The sequence below is a fragment of the Tetrao urogallus genome, assembly GCF_951394365.1.
Source record: "Tetrao urogallus genome assembly, chromosome: 8".
Lineage (NCBI taxonomy): Eukaryota > Metazoa > Chordata > Aves > Galliformes > Phasianidae > Tetrao > Tetrao urogallus.
The window spans coordinates 27557408-27567058 of record NC_136821.1 but is presented as its reverse complement, the minus strand read 5'-3'; positions in this window follow the sequence as shown (position 1 = coordinate 27567058).

The window sequence follows — 9651 nt, the reverse complement described above, 5'->3', positions numbered from 1 at the left end:
TCTCTTGCTGCTTCTTGATGGCTAACTATGGATTTGGAGTCTGAACGTGAAAGGCAAAGGATTAGTCACATTTTAGAAACATGGTATTTTCAGATGGAAACAAGGAGCAGTGCATCGTTCTTCAAACAGAAGCTATGAAGAAAATGAAAACTTTTCAGGCAAATCCTTGCCTGTATCTTAACAAATATTATGTAGTAGTTCTGAGCAGTGACTGACAAACAGTGAAATGCTGTACCTCAGATGCTCTGTTGCTTTTGTTTTGTTTTCACTTTTCTTGATCATAAACAAAGCTTGATCCTTAGTGTTGTTACCTCACAGTCCTATTACTGGTAACACACGTGTCAGGAGTTACAAATATGTTATAAAAGTTAAAAGCTGGGTATGAACAAGTATGTGTAGCTTAATCAGAAACTGATAAATAGTGAATTTAGCAAATCAGATATGGAATGTGTGTGTGGGGGGGGGGGGGGGGGGGGGGGGGGGGGGGGGGGGGGGGGGGGGGGGGGGTGGTATTTCAGCCTTTTCAGAGCATCAGGTTATGAGATTTTCTTGTTTACTGGAGCTGTGCTGTAGCTGCAGCTAGTTTTGGATGGTGTCAGTGCCAAGTAGGTAACATACCTACTGAAGTATTTCAGTTTCATAACCTGGCAGCTTGATAGAAGATGGCATATTATTCCCATGACTAAGTGCCATAATAACTTCAATGAGTAAACTGTTGTGCCTCTGGAAACGTAAAAAACAAAGCCTCAGACTCCTTAACGGGTCACATTACCATTTTGGTACCTTCAGCTGTGGTTAACCATAGAATCAAACATTTGACTCTTTTTGGGATTAAGTGGTCAGATTGTTTATGTTTAATAAATTCTTGAACTGAGCTACTTTGAACGTTACAAGTCAAATAAATTTGTAGGTGTGAATGGACTTAATATTGCAGAAAAGTTGTCCAACCTTGGTCTTATATGGTGTGTTGGATAGCTTTAGTGTATCCATGGAATCCGCCTGTTACAGAAACTCATCTTTATGTTCTGTGATTGTTAAGTATTTCTGAGGTGGAACTTGTGGAATGATGGTCACGACCCATTAATACCCCTGGAATTTAGAGGCGGAGCCAGTCTGCTTTTCAGCTGCTTTTAACTAATCAGTGAAAGGAGCATAAAGCATCTTTCTCAGAGAAATCAGATAACATGCAGTTTCAGTGGTAAAGCTGCCAAACTGTTCCTGTTACTCCAGAAGTGGAAAAACAAAGCTTTTTTTGTACTACTCTGTGTAGAATGTCTTTTTATAGTTCGGATTGTCTCTTCTTCCAGAATCATAGATTTGTTTCAAGATAAACTTATAATTCTTTGTGTTAAATGTTAGAGACAGCAAATAGCCCTTTTCTGTTGTCGTTGTTCTCTTGCTTTTTACACATTTAAAAAAAAAAAAAACAAAACAAAACCAGTATCTTCTGGTTTCAGCTTGTGAGGAGGATGTATCAAAGCACTGATAGAATGTGGTATTGTGTTTATTTTCCACAGCTTTGAGAAGTAATGGAATCACGTAAACTGAAGAAAGCTGCCAATAGTAGTTGAAAAATGAAACGAAGATGGAAGATCTAAGTGAAGTAGAAGTCAGAAATGTCCTGATGATCCCACTGAGAAGGGTGGTGACTCTGATAGCGCGGAATCAAATCAGCAGTTAGTGCAGAAAAATCTGTATAAATTAAAATAGGGAAAGCACAGTGATGCTTAAGGATGTGAATAGCATCCACATTTCAGATACTGGAAGGAGAGTGTACAGAGTGAAAACAAAAGCTAGAAACTGCTATTAGATCAAGTTGGAATGCTACACAGCGTGTTCTAGGCTAGGTGCATCTGGCTGCGGTGCAGTTCTTGTAAAAATGATTGCAGCCTTACTCTTCGCAGTGTTTCTCTTTGCTTATCTGCGTTGCTGTTTGGCTGTATGTGCACTTATGAGATGATAGACACGGGGAAGTGCATACAGACAGCAGCTTTTAAGTTTCTGTACTTTGCTTTATTGAAAATTATTTAACTGAGAAGACAGTTCTACTGGCACTTCACATCAAGTCCATAAGGATTCTGCTTTCTTTCTCCTTTTCTGTCTCTAATGTTGTAGTATGAATAATAATGGCATTAAGTACAGTGCTTTTGTTCAGTCACCTCGAAGCTGTGCACCTGCAAAGTTGTTTCAATAACTTGATAAGCAAATACCATAGTTCATTGTTTTTAGTGATTTTTTTAGTTTTTAAGCTAATGGTTGTTTTTATATGCGTGAGCGTTGTCATCACACAGTCCTGTAATAGGTAGCCCAGCAGAGTTTTAGCAATAGTCTTGGCTCAAATAAGCGAGTGCTAGGCATCGTGACTTCTGTTGAAGTCTACTTGGGATGAGATAGAAATGGCACATTCAGATTCAGCTGGCTAATCATTGGGCTGATCTTCCTGTTGAAATATGTACAGCTATTTTTTGACACAGGTCAGGCAAGTTAAATGTTATTTTTCAATCTGCTGAGATGTCTTTATAAAGATTTATTTGCTTTAAAATTGTAGAAATGATCATTAAGCACCTTCAGCTGGCAGAGCACGTATGAGGGAAGCGTGCCTCGGTCCTGTTTTTCAATGGCTTTTGTGGTTGGTGTCTGTTAATAACTATTTTTGGGAAAGTGAGAGAAGCTATCAGCTAATAGTAGACGTGTTGAATTCCTGCTTTGATTCGATCTGCAATGGATTGTTTTAATTGTGATCAGTTAGCAATTAAAAGCTTACCAAAGGCATGCCTTTATTCTTTTTGATGTCGTGCAAGTGTTCTAGGGTACTGTAAGGATGAGATAGACACAGTGATTTAAGTTAAAGCAAGAATAAACATACTGCCGCTGGTCTTAATGCTTCATTATAGACATTCTTATATTCTGTGTTGTAGAGAGAAGTTTTTCCAGAATGACTTTTGGTTCAAAGTTTGTTGTTTTATTTTCATTATTTGAGTACATTTTGAGGTGGCTGGTTGTGTTTGCACTGAAATGGGCTATTGGGCTGCAAATCAGCCAGCTCTGGTGCTGCCACCAAAGGCAAGGATGCCTTTTCTTTTTTTTTTCTTTTTTTTCTTTTTTTTTTGTGGGGACTGCAGTGTTTGTGCAGCTGCACAGTGAAGCAGATAGGAGAAGTAATCTGTCTTAAAAATAATCTTTTCTTTTTCTGAGCTGTTTTTCAGCAGAATCTAATTGTACAGCTGCACAGTGGACAGATCAGCAAACAAATCTACTGGTATACAAAAATGGTTTTATGGGAATGAATGAATGAATGAATGAAGCAGCAGGGCAGGGCTGCCATAGGTGCAACAGCATCTTAAAATATTTGTTAAACTTCAGCCTTAGCTCTGATAAAAACATTTGCTTATTTTCAGTGGAAAAATGAAGTACTAAAATGCAAGCGTACCTGGTTATTTTTTTCAGGATTGCATTCTTACAAGCACAGGCATTACAGAACGTAACTAAAAAATGAGATGTTGACACAAGATCATGCCAGCTTCACTGTAAATGTTGTGTGTTAATAATGCCTTATAAACTATATCAAGTTCATATACAAAACACAGAAAAGTTGCGTATAAGCAGATCTGATACTTAAAGAACATGATCTGTTTTGATGGCTTTTATATTACTTCGAGCTGTAAGAAGGATCCCGTATTCAGCAATTCATTGCAAGTAATTGTCCTTTTGAGGAAGGCGGCCCAGTTATTTTCTCTTCTAAATAAAACAAATGCCCCTTTCTGTACAACTGAGCTACTAGATTACAATTGCATTAATTTGGGATTATTTTCTAGTGTGCTTGGGCTTTGGTATTTCACATACTTCAGATTTCCAGTTTTGAGACTGTGTTTACAATGTGTTCAGTTATGCGTAAATGCTTTCCATGCTATATGTCTTATCTGGTATTAACTTAGCAAATATGGCTTGGATCAATTAGTTGATGGTCTGTTCCTGCAGAGTGCCCCTCCTACTGGGCTGTAGGTTCTCAACTGAATGAGTTTCACTTACATCCACAAACCTGTTTCGCTGAATTTGGGGCTGGAACCAAATGCAGAAGATGAGTGAGAACTAAAGTTATAGGCTGTGAACTGTAACTTCTTATGTCTGCAGAGTGTTTGTATTGCTGGAGCTCACGTTGGCAAAAGACTGTTAAAACAAAATGAGATTAGTGTTTATTTAAGTACTTTTGTGGATTTCTTTAGTGTCGTTAGAGGGAATATTTTGATTTATCTTTGAGGTATTTTTTTAAAATCCCTTACCTTGAAAATGAGTATTGGATTAGTAGGAAATAACACTCTGGCATTTGCTTAAAACTGGAAATTTAGGAAATGAAGAGTAGATTACTTGAGTTGCTAGATCCAAGAGTTTCTGGACAGAGAAATAGCGTGGAATATTGGAGGAGTAGGGGAGCTGCAGACATTGTTTTTGCTTGTGAATTTGAGTAAACGTCTGCGATGTGGGAATTTTAAATTCCAGGAAGAACAAGGAAGTGCCTTTATGCGCCAGTACTTCTAATTCAAGAAATGTGCATCTCACATATACAGAAAAAAAAGACGTTTTTCAAACTCCTTTTACTCTGAGAAGTTGTTACTAGAACCTAATGACAGAAGTGCTTCAACTATCAGTACTGAACAAAGAGAGCATCTTGTTTTGGTAAGAATATTGCTTTGTCTGTATGTCTGTTTGTCCTTCTCTGTTCTCTCTTACTTTAGCTGACTGTGTGTGTTAGGTATCTGTGCAATTTGCAGCTTCTGGAGGTTGATCAAGTCCTGTAAGGTACTTGGATCGTCAAGGCAGAGTACTCTGAGAGGAGTCTGAGCTGTCTTTCAAATCGTTTTTGATTCTTTTCCAGGCAGTTTAAATAACTTGATCCTCTGCAGATAGAATAAAAAGGCAGAACATTGTTGCGAGAAAGCATGGAAAGAAAATTAAAAGGGAGAAATTTAAATGAATACTTGCAAGGGCAGAAATCCGATACATTAATTTCAAATGTTTCTGTTAATTGAAATTGTTGGGAAGGAACAAGACAAAAAAGAGGGGGGAGAAGTTGAGCACTTAGATTAGTCGGTGTTTACGTACTAAGAAAAATGCTGTAATATATGGGTTGTGAGCACTTCAATGATATACCCAGTTGTCACCTGAGCTTGAATTTTACATGACCGCGTTATTGGAATCCAAGGGTGCTTCTTTAAGTCAGACCTAGCTGTCAGACTAGTTTTCTACTTTCAGTGAAGCAGTTGATGATAAACAAAAATGTCCCTCCAAATAATATTCCTATTCTGGTCTTTAATATACTTACATACATTTTCTTTCTACATACCTTTCATGCTACAGGTATGAAATGGAAGAGCGGTTGAAATGGTAGGGACTGTGAAAACATTTCAGGAATTCAAAGGAAGACAAGTGAGAAAGTCTCTAATAATACCCACTTTGATTAGAGGTGCATTTATTCCAATAGAGGAAATGCCAGAAGGAATGGGGTAGCATAAGAGATGGTGTGAGTTTTCCATACAGAGCAGATAAATGATGCTGATGTTGTGCTCAGATTCTTTGGCTTCCCATATTAAAGCTGTGTTTGTGGGTATGCAGTCAGAACTGCATTGGGTTGGAATGATTTGCTAGCACTGAATGAGGGGGCATTGGGGTGCATTTGGCAGCCCTGTTTGCATTTCCTTAAATGTCAGCAGGCACAGCAGGGCCGTTTATTTTGCCCGGTGTACATGTGCACAGCTATTCTAACTTTGCAGCGTGACTTCAGGTGGGTTTGTCCCACTGCCTGAACGCATCCCAAAAAACGAGCCTCATTCTTGTTGGCAGCAGGTACCATTAGGTCCTGCTCAGGCCTGCCTGTTTTGGCTGCTGTAGTTTCTGACCGAGGCCACAGCTCAGGGTGTTTGCTCGTGTTTCTGTCCCCGCTGGCTGCCCAGCCATCCTATGCTGTTGAGGAAAGGAGGATGGGCAGCAGGAATTACAAGTGCATAAAGTAAGGCCAAGGTTGGCAACTATAATAGCTGAAATCTTTTCCACGTTCGTAGCCTCGTCCTCAGGCTGCCTTTCTGTGGTCTTCTGAAAGGATTCAAGGCTCTTAATGTGCTTATGCTGAAATGAGCCATGCACAGTTCTGTGTCACTGAAGTGTATCAGATTTGGACTTGTGCTTTCTGATGTTATATACGTACGAATACTGATGGACATACTGCAGGGTGGGAGCTGTTCATAATTGTCTAGCAACTAATGACGCTTGTGTAAAAACAAAACAAATAACCTACTCTTATCAGTTCTTCTGTTAGAGACTTTTTAGGATACAGATGTTTGTTTTGTAAGCATCTTCTGTAAGGCAAGAATTGAAATAGAAGATAAAAAAGACTGTCTTAGACTTAAAAATATTGTGCCAAGGTTATTATTAGATGTCTATTTTCAATAAAACTAAATTGATTGTGAAATAAGTGATACGCTTATCTCTTGAGTTTGAGCAGTGAATCATGATCATAGATGACAAACTTTTAACTATTGGGACGTGGAGAAAAGGTACCATTGAAAGCCAAATACCGCAATTATACATGCATGACTGAAATTTCAAAGTAATGTGTTAGTAGTATTGTGTGAGACGGTCACATGAAAAAGATCATGAGGTTGTGAACAGGATTATGATCATGCTTATCATGCTTTAGTCATGAATTTCCTGATGGACGCATTTTAGTCTGAATTGTGCTGGTTTAAATGGGAATAGTTTTGCTTTGCCTATTCTGGTTATATTACCGTTACGTGACAAAGGGGAAGACAAGGTATCTTACCTTCAAACATAGTATGCATTCATTAACTGAATTTGCTTACAGCTAAGATGGTGGTTTTGGTACTGAGAAACAGAACAGTTAAAGAAAGAATAAACAACTAAAGAATTGCAGTACGCTGTATGCGCTTACATACTCCTGCGCCATGCAGACAAGCATGTATACACGTCTTTCTCTCAGGGCTTTCATCTATCTTGAGTACATCTGTACTGCTTACTTCAGCCCTTGAACTCACTCTTTACATTGAATAACATTCCACATTGTAAATCCTCATTTAATGAAAATCAATGTATTCTTATAGAAACGCGGAGCTCTGCTGATCTGTAATCAGCCACATGCCCGATCCAGTGCCTTTACGTACTGCCAAGTATTCTGCTTACAGGGATGACACAAATCGTAGAGCCCAGGTCTTCCAGCCTGCGTGGAAAAGAGCACAGGTCTTTATCTGATGGCTTTGGAATGAGTTTCCAGATAGTTGTGCGGTCTGAGGGTTGGCTCAGTCCAGTGATTCTTGGATAGAGGTTTGTAACCTGTTTCTTTCCGCTCCATCAGCAGCAACTTATGTGCTTAACCATTTTCTCAAAGGAGAGTGGAAGGGCTTCTGGAAGGCATTTTGGGATGCTTTTAATGTTTCTTGTTTAATCCCACTGTTAAATAGCTTCTGTGAGTGAAAGAAAAGACTGCACAGAAGTCTTCTCAATAAATTTTGGGGGTGTGCTCATCCTACTGAAGTTCTGAAAATGTTTGTCAGAGCCCTGAACTCAGACTGCAGTGATTACAAACTCCTAATAGAAGAGCTGGTTATGTAGGTGTAATGTAAATGATTACCTGTGTATCTTTCTGATGTTCCTGGGATCTTTTTTGATACAGATTGTTCCAGTTGACATATACCCTGCTGGTCTTACATCTCTTACTAGGTTAAAAGAAGATTCTGCTCTCTCTGTCTCTTTTTTTTTTTTTTTTTTTTTTTTTTTTTTTTAGCATTTAAGTTTCCAGAAGGTGAATTTTCATCTTCTATATTTATAGAAATTTATGGAAGAAAACCTTTTCTCTAATTTAATGTTTTAACTCCTTAATTTGCTATATAAAGGTACAAAAAGGAAGCCCTTTCCTATTTTCAGTTCTGTTATCTCTCAACCTGTTGCAGGTATAGATTCTTGTATGATGTGTGTGCCTGTACAGTAATGTGATTCCAAGTGCTTAAATGCAAAGCATCAAGCTAATATTTTAAGAAATAAAAATCGATAGGAAATGGTGTGGTTTGTTGTAAAGCAGTTTTCTGCGTTTCAGTTTCACAGAACACAGCATCAGGGCTAGAGAAGAACGAGCGCATACACCATTTGTTGTATGAAACTCCATCTCATTCTAGGAGAGTTTGCTCTAGTTGAGGTGCACACAGGGAGCAAAAATTGCTTTTGGTGTAAAACAGGTTCCAAGTATACCTGATGTATTTGCCTAATACTTTGCTAGGTTGTCTTGACAGTATATGGATGTATAAAAATCAGGGTGGATGGATTCCTGTTCTTATCCTTTGTCAGCTCTCATTTCTTCCTCAATCATCTTGAATATATAAGTAGTTGTGTGTAAAAAGTCTACTTCTGTACTTATTCTATTTATTTTTACTTGTTAGTCAGCAAAATGTTTAAATAATTTGGGAAGCTCCGTGCTTCTTTCTTCTTTTCGTATGTTCCTTTCTAGGTGGGAGGGTGTCACAGAATTGTAGGGGTCAGAAGGGACCTCTGGGTCAGAAGCTGCCCTGCACAGCAGCTCACGCAAGAAAGCATGCAGGCAGGTTTTGATCTCCAGAGAAGAAGACTCCACCACCTTTCCAGCAGCCTGCTCCAGCACTCTGTCACCCTCACAATAAAGATGTTCTTCCTTACGTTCTTACGGAAATTCCTGTGCTGCAGTCTGTGCCTGTTACATGCATCTAGAAGAAATGCTGTAAATAGTACACAATTTACTTTGTCTTGTACCAAGAGGTACAAATTAAGTATTATTAGAAAGTTTGGATAGTGCTTGAATGATGGCTTTAACATCTCTTTTAGAGAATATTCTCTGCACAGAATAAGTCTCTAGAACTTAGACATCACAAGATGTAGTTCTTGGTTTGTTCTTCAGCTTTTTAGTTTAATATCATTGCCAAAAATCATTGCCAAATGAGTGTCTTTTTCTTAAAGTTTCTTTTGTAATAATTATTCAAATATTTGGTTGTGGGTTTGTTTTTTTTTTTTTTTGTTAGCAGATTTTAGAAAATATTTTGTGAAGGTAATCAATTGTTTTCAAATCCGAATACACATTAAATCTTATATTGGGTCTTCATTATTACCTGATGTTGAACATTGTTTCTTACATTTGATACAAGGTAGCAGATGACATTGCTTTGCTGTTGTAATTTCTGAAGAACAGTGCAAACTGTGTGTGTGTCTGCGTAATGGTATTTTTCAAGTTGTGTGGAGGGACATACTTTTATATGAAATAGAGACTGATTTTTAAACAAACGTCCACATAGATCTTTGAGATCAGTTAATTTATCTAAGTAAAGCATACTAAAAAGAGAACAAAATCCATTAGGAATACTATGACATTGGTTAATGAGAACTTGTTTTGAAATCACTGTTCACTGATGTAAGTTAGGAGTTGTACGGTATGTGTTTACTGGAAGCAATTCAGCCGCACGTGAAAGAGCAAACGATACTTGAGTGTTCAACTCTATTATCTTCCCATCATCGCCATAAATAAGAAAATACAGACCGCAGTGTTATTTTGAGTGTTTTTATTCTTTAACTTGTGCCTTACTGAGATTTCTCGGTATTACCAGTTACCACAGGCACAGATGC